Here is a 12126-nt window from a genome sequence, read left to right on the forward strand (position 1 = left end):
TAAAGACTCTAAGCACTTCTTCAGCAATAAAAATATCAAGTAAATGTACCATACCAAGAATAAAAATGGTACCTAGCAGCCATGCACTCACAACAAGCTTATCTTTCCTTTTGAAAGGACTGTTTGATTATCTTAATGCAACATCCAGCCTTCCAATAGATCTTCTTTGATGATCTGGGGGGGAAAAAAAAGGCAAATGAGATCATGTTTTCAAAACCCAGGCTTCTCCACAGATTAATGGTTTCTTCTGGTGGAAGATTTTAGAACATTTTAGAAATTTACTATGTATGATTCAAATTCAGTCTGGCTTGTGGAGCTGTGAGATGGGGAGCAGTTTGTGCAGCTTGAGGTGCTTTGCCAATTGCAGCAATTCCAGCTGAAATAAGCTTTGCTGTTGGTCAGGAAGTTAATTGTTGAGACATGAAACTGAGGTACCATGCCTTATTGCAGCTCTCCTCTGAGATTACTGGGAAACCATGGAGCAGAAGAGAGTCTTAATAGCAATCCAGCATCCCTCTTTTCTCCAGACCTTCAATTTCTTGCTGAAGATTTGTATTTTTAATTCTTTTAATGAAGGTTGTCCCAGAGGCCAAGAAATTCCTAATTGACGCTGGCAAGCAGGATTATACATTAAGCAGCTTCTAGCTATGTGCTGGTACAGAGGCTTTGGGGACAGGAGGTCTGGGGGATCTCACTCATTGCAGACCTCCAGCAGCACTTTGAGGCCTGCTCTTACAGAAAGGCAGCAAGCTCAGTACTGCCCTTTTAAAGTAAACAAGTCATCAGTTACAGTCCCCAATTTCCTCTTCCAGTTGAGCTTGTTTGAGGAAAGAAATAATATTTTTAGGCTTATTAAGTTGAATTTTCTGCTAGCAGCACTGTATGACTGAATTGCACACATATGGAAATGAGTTCTTATCTGTCCCTACACACTCCTGATGGAGTTAGCTCCGAAGGACCTAACGGAGGCTGTGCTCATGTCTGGACAATTTTTTTCATAGCTGCTTGGTTCTGTTTGTTAAATGCATGTGGTATGTCTAGAGAAGATAGGTACAAAACCAGTCCCAGCAAAGAGATAGCAGCCCTAGCCCAGGTCCATGGGAGGATGATTTCCTTGATATATCGCTGCATAAAGGCCCTCCGTGCCTTCATTCCCATCTCCCTGCTATTCCAAGGGGAAAGGAGGCTGTGGCAGGGAAAGACAAATACAGATTTCATACAAATTACAGGCACTGTTTTTCCAAATGGTGCTTAAAACCTCTTCTCATAGCCCTTTGAACCTGTTAGTGAAAGAGGCTCCTTGTAGAGCACCTAATGTCCAGCATCTTCCCTCTTCCTGCTCCAGTACTCACCTACCCAACATTCCTTTCCCCAGGCCTGTATACCTCAGAGAGCAAATGGAGCATTTCATGTAAAAGATCAGACTCTGATGTAAGTGCCTGGAGCTAATGAAGGAGTTCCTACTTCTCAGGAGCCACTATTAACCACCTCCCTTGCATGGCATTAGCCTCTGGCTCTGCTGGATACAGACGTTTGGGGCTGCTGAAGCCCCACAGAGGAGCCATTTTCATGGAGTGAAAATCTTCACATCTTCAGTGCCATCAGCATTTCTCTCATTTTTCTTCTGAAGTGATTGTGACCTTAGAAATAAACAACCGTTTGAAGCCATTTCTGAGCATTTAATATGTTCAGACTCTGCTGAAGGCTATGGTTTTGTTTGAATTAACAGAGTCAGTCTGCTAGGAAATCTGATTAGTAGAGATTCTTTAAGGGCAGGAATACATCTGCAGGCAGTAGGATAACTTTATAAAGTGTGAGTATGTGGAAGGAAGTCACAGCTTTACTTAGTTTTACCAGCTAAGGACTAAACTACACAGCATGTGACAAGGCAGAAGTCTGGGAGAGAGAAATTACATTGGTGGAATGCTGAAACTCACTGACTGGAAAGCAGACATTTGGAAAAATATTGACCTTAATCATCTGCCCACAGGGACATTCAAAGCTTTAAGGTAACCTCTCCCTTACTACCTTAGCAGCAGTGTAGAGTGGTAGCTTTGCAACCTACTGTACGGAACCTTCTTTAGCAAAAGGGTTGGACCTGGTGATCCCTAGAGGTCCCAAACCCTACAATTCTGTGATTCTGAATATGCTTATACAGAAAGATGAATGTAATCCAGAAGGAGGCACTCTAAAAATGTCACATTATCCACTCACTGCCTGATTGGCAAACTTTTGTAAAAGGGCAGCGGGAAAGTTTTTTAGCACATGCTGATTCCTTGATCTTTTCAACATCTTTAAAACTTTCCAGATATTCTGAGCAAGTGGCAACTGTTCATGTAAGTTTAAAGGTCTAAAAATATCAGCTTCCTTCCCCTTCTGATTGTGTTAGTGAAGGCGTAAGCTAAGCCACAGCAGCTGGCTTCAAGGCAGGCAGAGATCAGATCTGACAGAGTCTGAAGCTTTGCTATGTCTCAGAATGGTGTTAAGCATCACTCACTGCACCAAGACCAGAGTTTCAACTTCTTGAAAGGAGGTTGTGGTGAGATAGGGGTCAGCCTCTTCTCATGGGTAGTTAGCAATAGGACAAGATGGAATGGTCTCAAGTTGCACAGGGGGAGGTTCAGGTTGGATATTAGGATTCATCCTTATGGAGATCAAGGGAAAGATGAAATTGTGGGTTTCCTGTTCTATACTCCCTCTTCTTTGCCATGGAAAAAGTCAAAGCTCTGGGAGCCAGCACAAGGGCAGAGTAGGCAACCAGACCTCAAACTCACAACCCAACATGGGATGGAAATACAGTTCTCTAATCCCATGCTGTACTTACATGGGAAGGATGGGGGATGAGCCAGCTCAGCAAGAGCATGTCTAAGGTTTTAATCAGTGCAGCCCTGAAGATGAGTTTTCTTTCACTTTTTCATTGTGTGCACTGAGTAAACAGGGTTTTTTTTTTAATGTTTGTTTTGGGGGTACAAATTCAGAGCAATCTTCCCAAGGAGATCCTCTGAGTGCACATAACACCAGCTGGGACATCCTGGCACCATGCTCTCTTCAGTGACCACTGCCAACACTCTCTGGGGACAGGCTTGTTCCATAGCTCTCTTTAGCAGCCCTCCATGAGATAAGCTAAATCTGGTCAACAGTACAATGCAATCCTGAGCAGAAATATAATCCTAAAAAGCAGAAGAGCTAGAGTCATGTCATTGAGTAGGGACTTTTGTGGAAGGTACCTTTCAACTACAACTCAGAGAGCCTTAGCTGGCTTCTCACTGCCTTACATCCACCATTCTGTTGACTTGTCCCTTGATGAGGTCAAGTAGCCCTGGGAGAGCCCTGGGGGGTAAAAGCTAGCCCAGAGCTTTCCCTGAATCCAATGTACTCCTCAGCCCCATGGCCATTGCAGCAGCTGGGGACACCAGCTTGGCTCTGGAAGCTACTGGAGTGCAGAACTACTTGCAATTTCAAGGATCATTTTTCTGATGAGGCTTGGAAAAATAGCAGTGTAGGAAGCAGGCAGTTCAGAAGTGAATAGTAATTACAATAAACCACAGACCTCAGATTTTCCTAACCCAACAGCAAAACAGTGGGAATTAAATCTGAAAAAGGCTTGACCATGCAGAAATGACACACAGGTAGCGATCAAGAAAAAATGACAAACTCAGAAAGAAAAGAAAGAAAAAATGACAAACTCAAAACTTTTTTCAAGATGGTGAAAAATGCCATACATCTAATTCATCTCAATTGAACAATGACTGGTTTACAGTCTTCTAGAGCAAGACAAACGCCAAAGCAAAAATAAGGTGATTTGCTGCAAGCAACTCCCAGCCAAATTATTCAATTGCACTGATGATTTTGCTGTTTACTTAACAATATATCGTTTCTAAACGATGAAAAAGTTTAAATTGAAGTTGTAGATCAAAGGAAGGATTTGTTGGCTTGATGTATATGCTGTTTCAATTATATCTTTGGCAATCATAGTTAGAGGTGTTACCTACGTAAGCTGGTGTTATCTCTTCTGAGCCATAGCATGGGAGCTACTGTGCTTTTCAGCCAAGAAGGAAATGCTGAAGGATTGTAGGGATCAGGTAGAAATCTAGGCTGACTGCTGCCATTGCTCATAATTTAATCAGTAGGACTGACAATATGGATACCTGGCAGGAGAATGTACCTAATTCTGCAAATAGATATGCAGTGCCCACATAACAAACACAACTGATTCCTCTCTTAGTCTGCAGGTAGTAATACCACTTTATCAACTGCCATGAAAAAGAAGACAGGAACTAGTAGAAGTGAGACTGATGGTCCATCTGCTAGGAAGAGGCCTTCCAGATACAACAAAAGGACACTGCTGGCTTGTGGGGTGATTTCTAAACCATTATGCCACATCCAGTCAAGAATGAGGAGCTGGAGTTGCTCCTGTCCCAGGAAGAAGAGGGGATTTATGTGGCAGAAGTGAGAGAGAGAAGTGGGAGATAAATGAGAAGGGGAGAGATGGTTTGGGGAAAAATGTGACTTTATGGGGTAATTAGGCAGGAAAATCACACTTCTCAGCAGTGGATGAGACAAACTGTAAACTACATTTGCTTTCAAATCCTTCACTGCCAAAAGCCACTTGCTATGAGACTGAATCATTGCTGTTGCTGACACAGACAGGAAGGGCTCCCCATATGCTCACTTTATCTCATTAGCTCCAGCATACGAATGTGACAGGGCTAGGAGGGAGTAGAGGAAAAACACAATGAACTTCAAAGGTCTTGGCATTATGGCATGTAGAGACTATAGCAGCAAGCATGAAACTGAGGATGCTCTGTGGTTGACATACAGGAATCCAAATTAGACCCAAACCTGTTCTCTGATAAGGGGAACTGGAGGAATAGCTAATGGCTCCTCGCTTCCCTTCAAGAGCTGTATTAAGCATATACAGAAGATATCATCCTGAATAAATATAAAAATAACAATTATTCTGGCTCTTAAAACATTTTTTTGCAATCTACCAACACAAGATTGTCATGCTGTCAATTGTGGAAGTGCAACAGATGGAGAAACAGTCATCAGTGATCCATCAGAAAACACCTCAGAGCTGAAAGTTGTGTCATGGGGCATCCTTAGAGAGAGAACTGTGATGGAAGACAGACTCTGAAGAAGGTCTATGTGACCTGGATCACAGTATGTGCTATGGGTTCATAGATTTTACATGAAACTAGTGGAGACCATGTTACTAGATCAGTCATGAGGGTGTCAGAAGCAAGGAGGTACCACAGCTATTGTTGTTTGATGAGCATTAAATCAGCCATTTTATTTTTATGCATTGCAATGTAGTCTTTAATTACTTGATTGCATACTTTGTTGTTGGAGGATCTGTCTCATCAACTGCTCAGAGTGAACTCCGTGGGATAAATCAGCTGCATAGCAAAGCACTGTTGTGTGCAAGACTGCCTTGTTGCTGGAGGCACAGAAAGGCACAGACTGAGTGACTCAGTGATCTGCCTGCAGGAACAAAAGGGCTCGCTGCTGAGCAAGTCATCTGACATCAAAATTCCCAGAGGCTGCTGCTAATTGTATCACTAATTTTGTGTGTAGCTGTGATACCATAGTGTATGGCACTGGATATGTTTTGCAACAGTACTGGCAAAATACAACTACAGTGAACGTTGATTAATGTTCTGCCATGAACAAATGAATTTCTATTGGTATTGTGGTCAGCACAGGACTAAATTGTTCTAATGGCATCCCAAAAATATGCACACACAATAGAAAATGTGCCAAATTCACCTAGAAGTCTGTTATGCAAATAAACGTGAGGGACATGAAGCTCTGGGATTAGCATAGTTAGTGAAGGTAAGAAAAAAGTTCTTTAATGCTATGCATTATATTTACTGAATCATACTGCAAGGAAGAAAACCAAACCCTTCGAGTTTGGTTTGCTGTTGTCCCACCCATGTAAATAGCCGGGAAAAAGACATCCTATTCCTTTTTATTATTATTATTATTATAAGGCCATGCAGAACAGGTATTATATTGAATCAGTGGGACAATTTGGGCCTAAAGTCATCCACTTGTTTCCTCACAGGCATGGGGAGATGGGGATATTAGGCAATTGAGTGAAGCGGCCAGCTAGGAGGCTGAGTATTTCTGCTAAGCTGACAGGCAGGAGGAAGTGGGGGCCTGCAACGTGCCTGACATAGAAGGGAGGTGCAGAGTGTATATTACAATCCTTCAGGAGAAATGTTACTAGCAATTTATTTTGTCCATGCAAAGGACCTTGCACTTGTACAAGCATAAGTGGAAATCCATGTGCTGGCATCATGGCACAGGGTTGTCCCACACCTTTAAGCCTGACAGCACAGGCCCTGCTATGCACAGGGCTTTCTTTGGTCCTTGTACTTCTCCAGCCTTATCTGTCCTGGCTCTATTCCACAACATGACCTCCATCTTGCTGAGTCTGGTAAGAAACAGGAGTTATTTAAGTTTCAAATACGTGCTTTGATACGTCAGCAGGCTCTGCTATGACTGAAGATCCTACTAGGGTTTTTCTTCCATTTTTAAGCATTCACATGATCTGCAGTTCTGACTCTCCAGAGGGTATTTTGTTTTTGATTTCATTTTTACTATGGTTTCCACTAAACAAACAAAGCAGACAGCAGTACAGGGGTCCGCCGCAGTTGTGAAATAAATGGATAGACCATGCCTTTGATTTACAGATAGTAGCAAAATCAAGACAAGACAAGAGGGCTTTGGAAAAGCCAGTTCAAAGCAGAGAAGAAAGGAAAAGCTGGAGGGAAAGAAGTAGCATAGTCAGACCGATGTATCTTTTAATTTTGTTTTATTTATTGGAGAAAGAGAAAGCAGTCATATTAAGCTAATCTTGCTGTAGTGGAAATGCTAAGTCATGGCCTGAAGCAGTGATTGAGCACCTGGTGGGAAGGCAGGGCCAACCCAGGGGAGCTCAGGTGTATGCAATGCAGCTGAGTGACCAAAAGGGGTGGAGCCAGGATCCACCCTTTCCCAGATTTCATTTAAGGGTAGGCGGTGCAGGTGAGGGAGTTTTGCTGCAGTTCTTTGTGTATCTGAGGCCCTTGAAGGTAAGCAGATTCTTTATTTTGTTTCTGCACTATAGCTGTTGCGTTTGAGCAAATCCTCCTTTGCTGCAGCCCAGGACTTTGCTACTCTGCTGTTGTTGCTGTGCTTTTCATCTTGTTGCACTTACCAAATCCTGATAAACTTGAAATATTTGCAGGGTGGTCATAGACCTAAAATTAACACTCTTAAAGAGTATCTCGTAAGTTGGCTTTCTTGGCAGAATTAAAAACACATGCAGGAGCTCAGTAGAGGCAGAAAATCACACCAGAGGAGGAGGGAAGAATATGTTTACTTACAATACCTACAGGAAAAAATAAGGCCCTAAAGAGTTAGTTGCTTGCACTGAATACAAGATCAGCTGCACGTTTGTTACAACCCTTAAGTCGTCCCTGACAGACAGCAAGAAGAGGTTCTCAAACTGCATGACTGAGAGAAAGCTGCTCCTACGTCAGCTCAGTTATCTTTGAGGATGTTCTCCCTGCAGTGACTGATGTTTAATGGATAGCCGGAGTGCAAACAGAAAAGGAGAGTTCTAAGGCTTTTTTTGTTTAAATATCTATTTGCTCTACATTTCTCAATGTTTCCATGATAAAATGCGTCCTATTTTGAGAGAGATTTTGGTAAGATCCATCCAACCTAATTTGTGTCTATGCTACGCAAAGTATCTCCTCTTCTCTGTTGGAAGAGGCAAGATACAAGCTGTTCAACCTAACCCAAGTTCTAAGAAATGCCTATGAGATACTCTGACAAGGTTAGATAAGGTACTAGATGTACTACTTTGGTGTTTGGTGGCTCTCTGGAACAGAAAACACCAGTTTCATAATTCACAGAGCGCTTAAACACAACAAGTTTTTTCCTTTGTCTTAGAAAACAGTTGGGAGTGAGGATCATGTAACCTGATTATCAGTGTGGAAGCTTTTGATTAGAAATGTCCTATTTTTCAGAAAGCTTGCAGATGAAAAGCTTGAAATGCATTCTTAAGTGCTTGAAGCTGTCAGCTTCTTGAAGGGCTACAGCCCTTTGGCCTCATGGATACAGTATTTCAGGTATTTACAGCTCTAACCCTATCACTGGTTAGTTTAGCAAGGTTTTAAGGTTTTTTTTGTTCCCAAAGGCAGGGTACAGTTTTCCTTGTCTGTCTAATACTAGAAGTGTTCACAGTTACTTCAAGAGGATGTAACAAACATACTCTGCTATTGTTTGTGGAGGAAAAGCTGCTTAAACAGTCAGGAAACTTCTGTTTCATTTGTGAACACATTTCACGAATTCCAAGGGCTATTCAAATGCAAGAATAAATATAAACATTTCTGCACCAAGCAGTCCTTATTGACAGCATGCTATTTGTCATTCTTACTCTGAAAGCTTTGGTTGCCAGTTCTGTGAGCAGCATTTATCCCTTGTAATTCCATAGGATGAACATCCAAGACTGAAAACTCAGCAACAGGAATTTGCCCTCCAGTGCAATTCATTACGAACAAACACATTTTCTTTTGACCGAAATGCTCCCCAAAAGGATGAGCTGCAGGATACAATCATTAATATAATACCATAGACTATATTAAAAATAACACTTCTTATAAAATCCAATTAATATTTAATCAGAGGCCTGAAAAGTCTTTACATTACTGCTTGTGCTGACTATATTTTTCATAGTCTGAATAAGAACAATGTTTTCCTTTCCAGTTTTATTTTCAGTGGCAATTGGAGTGGTATAGTGGGAGTTTTACAATTGTGTTTGAAAATCCCAGTAGTCATTGATCTTCCAAACCCTCATTTCTTTTTTAATTAGTTTTATTGAAGTGTTTCATGTGTGGTGAAACAATCCCAAAGTGTGTGAGTTATGACTAATACAGAACACATACTTGTTAAACTTAAACAATTCTAGTTATTTTTTTTATAGGATAATGGCATCTCTTGGTCTTACATGTCTACATTTGGTAGTAATTTGCCTTGACCAAACCTCTTTATGCAAATGCGGCAGATCAGAAACGTGTTCTGAGCGTTCATTTCGTACAGTAGTATCATCTGGCACTGTAAGAGTGTCTTTTACATATGGTTGTGAGCCCATAATTCTCCCAAAAGAAGTGGCTTATTATTTGTATCTATTTCCTCTCAGGAAATCCTTCAGGATTCTGCCTTGGAAGGAGCCATATGATCATGGAGTAACATGTCAGGAGCTGTTAGACGAAATCATGCTGGCTGTATATAGCAGTCTTGCTGCAAGATCTTGGACACTTTTCACACACTGAACTTCAGAGGCTCAGACTGTGGGGGTTTTTCTTGGATCTCAGAGGGTGACAAGATAAGGCTGTGTGTACAACTTCAGGCTTGGAGGCCATTAGTGGGATCTGATGGGTGCCTCCCAATCTCCTATAACAAAAAAAAGTGTGTGCCAAACTTCAGAGTACAGATAGTGATAAAATAAGGGAAGGTTCAAAGCAGACATAAGGTTTGGTTGTAGGTGGAGCAGACTCTCCCACTCTCACTGTGCTGCCTGTGTAGACCACAGACTAATCTGTTAGGGTCCTGCAGACCCCAGTAGGAAATACTTTCTTTCTCCCCTCTCATCCACACCTATTCTCCTCATCACCACAAATCCATCACCCTATGGCCCACAGACTTCTTCTGGGCTTGAGAAACATTTCATGGACTCCCAAAGATGAAAAACAAATCTGTTGATGACAGACTAGGATTTGTTAATAGGACTATGGTCTGCTGAGTGTACAGGCCTACCTGTACATATTATATGTGTTGCTTTCTTTCTGAAAAATAGCAAAGGTAACTTATCTGTAATTGTAATCACAGCATTTCTTCTCATTATCTTAAAAGTATTGCTACAACACACTTCTTTTCTTGCCTGTGCCTTGGATCTGAATCCAATACAGGTCAGTCTAGCGTCATGTTTATAGATATTCCTGATTAGTTCTTAGCTTTCATTACTGATCCTATTGACATGGGCCATATCTGTAAATTAATTTGCATTGAATAAATGAAAACAAGGAAAAGTTGGGGAAATTAAATCCCACCAAAATCAAACAGCTTGCAGAGTGTGGTGCCTAGAACATTTTGTGTTGGCCTTGTGCATAAAGACTTGAGAATGCAACAGCTATTACATGTCATTCAGCAATTTCCTGTATGAGTCAGTAAAAAAGTATTTATCCTGAAGAAACTGGCAGAAACCTGAGGCTTTTAAATCATTTGAAAATGGAGAGGATGATGCACTTGATATCATATATTCTGTAAGTAAGCTCTAAAGTGTTGTCCATAGCCCTGAACTAGTCTTCAGTGCCTGGGAAGCATTTAGAGGTTCTTCTGTCCAGACTGCAAAGGTCGCTGAAGAGTTCTCAAGGCCTTTGGCTGTATTTTAGACTCAACTTGGAAGGTCTGTTCTAACTCTACTTCCTACATTAGGAAAAACTCATTTCTCATTCATAAAGCCAAATTTTCATTAGGTCAAATTTTTGCAGAAATGAGGGTATGCTATTTCTAGCATCTTCAGGGGAATTTGGGCTAATCTGCCTGAGGCATGCCATTAAAATTAAATGTCAGCAATTGTCTTCAGGGCTTCAGTATTCACTGAAGTATACAAAGTGGTTACTCTGTCAGCGTAGCTTTTGAAGTAGAGATAATTCACATATACGTAAATGCCAGGTTGTACTAATTCTCTCAAGTACACATCACCTTGTACAAATGTGGTTTTCTTGCATGTGGCTGTGGCTCCAAATATTGCCATAGTGTATGCAGCAACGTCTCCTCACTGTGACCGAGGAGCCCTAGAAAACTTGTGCTCCCTTTGAGTTCACAAAATGCCTCCTAGCCTTGGAATTCAGACTACATGTCCCCTCTGTTCAGATGAGGTTTCTCTCCTCATTGTTGCTGTAGTTCAGCTAAGGAAGGCATCAGCAGCAATGTGAAAGAAAAGTACTTGGAAACGTTCTTGGAATTTGTTCTATAGTTAGTGTTGGAGGCTATGGGAGAATGAAATGCACAACTACAGTGGAAGATGTGATTCCATTTGGCCTGAATAAACTTTAACAAAATCTGAGCTTATTACAGAAAAAAGGCCGCAGCTCAAATTGGAGGGCATTGGGTTTTCTTTTCCTGGTGTTATATTACCCTCTAGTGGTCGAGCCTTTGTGCATCATCATCTAAAGTAAGGACAAGCAGTTAGTGGGGGTTTTCATGCAATGTCCTTTAGCTGATCATCCCTGACCTCTAAAATCTTAACACGTTTTAACTTACTAAAAAAAAAAATAAAAAGTAGAAAAACGGGGTGGGGGGTGGGAAATCCCAATGAGCAAATCTTTGGGGGAGATAAATGTGAGAATTGGTGTTTTCACCAAAGTTGAAAGAACAGTCCTCAAAACCAAAGGATAAAGAGTCACGGTGGGAAGATAAAAATACACCCTGAAAACGGTAGAGATCTGTTATTATGTTCTCTGACATCTTCCTGTTCTAAGTGAGCAATGGGAGACACAAAATGGCAATGGTGTTAAATATTAAGAACTTAGAAAAGGACAGTATATTAAAAACTTGTTTTTAATTCTGGTTGTCATGGAAACACAACCATTCAAGGTTCCTAGGGAATAAAATTGTTTTAGATTTCAGCTATTTCTGATTTCAAATTCTTTTAAGGGTTTTGAAAGGGTTTATGTAATTGTTCAGTTTGTTCAATCTCAGTCATTCTAAAATTATCAGCCAGAACAATGTGTCTATTAATATTAATGGATTAACACTCTCTCGTCAGTTTAATTTCAGTTAAACCAAGAATATAAATCTTAGAACAAACAGGTGATTTTCACACTTACTTTATTTAGAAAGAGATTCAGATGCTTACTTCAGAGCAGTTATATTTCATATTTTCCTTTGGTTACATTGGAAGTTTTCAGTGAATGCTCACAGCGTGCTGTTTGCACAGCCATCGTTAATCAGTTATGTGATATAAGCTCAGTTCTGGCAGAATGACTTATGTAAATAACCAGTGTGATTCTAATTATGGGTATAAGAACAGAACATTCAATTTGGAATTATCATTAGAGTGTGATTCCA

At 40.9% G+C, this 12126-nt stretch overlaps 1 protein-coding gene across 2 annotated transcripts in view; it reads left to right on the plus strand.

Moving 5' to 3' along the window:
• Positions 1–12126, plus strand: part of IL12B (interleukin 12B) — a 75853-nt gene that overhangs the window by 26995 nt on the left and 36732 nt on the right. Inside the window, exon 1 of one of the 2 annotated variants that reach the window (XM_040646862.2) lies at positions 7037–7079. The exons of the other annotated variant lie outside the window; for it this stretch is intronic. The gene's annotated coding sequence lies outside the window, so the exon portion shown is untranslated. Of the gene's footprint in view, positions 1–7036; positions 7080–12126 lie in introns of those variants that run through there. 2 annotated transcript variants of the gene reach the window in all.

Source organism: Gallus gallus, chromosome 13, assembly GCF_016699485.2.
Source record: "Gallus gallus isolate bGalGal1 chromosome 13, bGalGal1.mat.broiler.GRCg7b, whole genome shotgun sequence".
Classification (NCBI taxonomy): Eukaryota; Metazoa; Chordata; class Aves; order Galliformes; family Phasianidae; genus Gallus; species Gallus gallus.